This window comes from Myotis davidii, unplaced genomic scaffold (genome assembly GCF_000327345.1).
Source record: "Myotis davidii unplaced genomic scaffold, ASM32734v1 scaffold370, whole genome shotgun sequence".
NCBI lineage: Eukaryota > Metazoa > Chordata > Mammalia > Chiroptera > Vespertilionidae > Myotis > Myotis davidii.
This window is the reverse complement of record NW_006288615.1, coordinates 14,752,522-14,754,741: the sequence shown is the minus strand read 5'-3', so window position 1 is coordinate 14,754,741 and position 2,220 is coordinate 14,752,522. Positions and strand designations below refer to the sequence as shown.

At 43.8% G+C, this 2,220-nt stretch overlaps 1 pseudogene; it reads left to right on the top strand.

Moving 5' to 3' along the window:
• The window catches only part of LOC102769689, a 10,047-nt pseudogene that overhangs the window by 5,294 nt on the left and 2,533 nt on the right, over positions 1-2,220 (top strand).

The following is a 2,220-nucleotide window of genomic DNA, read 5'->3' as shown; positions in this document are numbered from 1 at the left end:
CACAGTTGTGCACCGGTGGGGTTCCTCGGCCTGACCTGTGCCCTCTCGCAATCTGGGACCCCTTGGGGGATTTCGGAGAGCTGGTTTCAGCCCAATCCTGCAGGCCAGGCCAAGGGACCCCATTGGTGCACGAATTCATGCACTGGGCCTCTCAATAAAATATATTAAAAAGAAAGAAAGAAATGCTGACTGGTTATACACTGAGTGGCCAGATATTATGACCGCCTGACATTTGTAGGCAAATTAGCTATAATTTCGCGCTAAAGTTGCTAGAGGGCCAGATCATTATAAACGTCTGAATAGCACAACAGAGCTAAGTATCGTTGCTGATCAAGTTCATCCTATCATGTTGATGGCATATCCAATGGAGATGGCTTCTTCCACCAAGACAATGCGCCATGCCACAGTGCTCGTATTGTGCAGGAGTGCTTTCTGTACAAGAACATGAAGGAGACTTTACCTTGCTTAGGTGGCTCCCACAATCACCAGATCTCAATCCAATTGAGCATTTGTGGGACGAAGTTAAAAGAGCCATCAGGCAGCTGGTTCCACAAACCATCCAATCTCACAGAACTGGACAGTGCTATTCATCAGGCATGGTGTCAGATTCCTCGCATCACCTTTCAACATCTCGTGGGGTCAATGCCAAGAAGAATCCCCGCAGTACTGAAGGCAAAAGGTGGCCCAACGAAGTACTGATGGGGTGGTTATAATAATCTGGGCACTCAGTGTAACCATGAATAATAATTATATCTCAACATCTATGTGTGGATAAATGAAATAACATAGGTAAAAATATCTGGAATTCTTTTTGTCCCCCCAATTAAAACCCACTGTTACAACTTTTAATTAATCCTCACCCGAGGATATGCTTATTGATTTTAGAGGTAAAGAGAGAGAAACATCACTGTGGGAAAGAACATTGATTGGTTGCCTTATGAGCCCTGACTGGGGATTGCACCCACCACCTTTTGGTGCACAGGGTGAAGTTCCAACCAACTGAGCCACACTGGCCAAGGCAATATTTAGAATTCTTAAGAAGAAATGTGCTGAGTAAATTGAAAGCAAGAGTGTTAAAGAATAGCTGCTCAACTACATGATGGACAATAAAGAATATCATGAATATGATAAATAACATTTTTTGGGTTAAAGGAGTCACGCTAATATATACCTTTTAAAATTTTTCCCAAATAGAAGATGACTTCTGCTGTCTAAGCCCCATGTTTTTCCTCAGGATGTGGGTGAAGGCCTGGTTCGTGGACTCCATCTTGTTATCATACCACTATGGTAAACTATTAAAAAGTGTTAAATCCTTATTAATAAAATCAACCCCAGACATCCCTGTCATCACTGCTCTCTCTGCTCTGTGAATCCCCATCTCCTGCTACTTGTGACCTCTGCCCCATTCCCCTGAGGCCTCACGCTAAATCTCATAACTTTTAGCTACTAACTCTTGCTGTTTTTACCACTTCCGTGTGTTTTGGTTTTCCTTCTGAAAAGCCTCCAGTACACAGAAGAGGTCATTTGGAGTAAAAGGCACCTGACATTACACCACCCATGCTGCATTTTCCCAGGGCACGGCTCACCGACATTACATGGGTGCCAGCCTGCTAACATCAGCTCCCACACGAAGGAGAACTGAAAACGGTTCGTCTGGACCAATGTCTCCAAACCACTGGCCTTCTGTGGAAAGAGGGATTCCAGAGGTTGGGAGCCCAGAGGAAAGCCCCCAGGCTTTAATAGACCAGGAACTTCTGGGCAATTCTAAGATAATGAGCCCTCTGCCCGGATGAGGAGGCAAAGGAGAAGTCCTGTGGGCCTGTTTGTTTACTTCATTGTCTACACTACTCCAGATGTGGCCATTTGCACATGTGGTACAGGTCACTGACAGGTGAGAAGAAAAATAGGGAGCAGACATTGAGAAAATTGTATAGCAATTTGATAGTCTGCTGAATCTAGTAATAAAAAATTGACGTTTGTATTTTGTATTTCTTTTTTCCCTAATGATTCATTTTTATTGAATTTTACAAAAGTATGGATCTACCAAGGATTGGAAATTTTTTAAATGGTCCTTCACCACTGACAGTTTGATAAGAACTGGTTGGAGCCCTAATCAGTTTGGCTCAGTGAATAGAGTGTCGGTCTGCAGACTGAAGGGTCCCAGATTCAATTCCAGTCAAGGGCATGTACCTTGGTTGCGGGCACATACCTAGCAAGGGA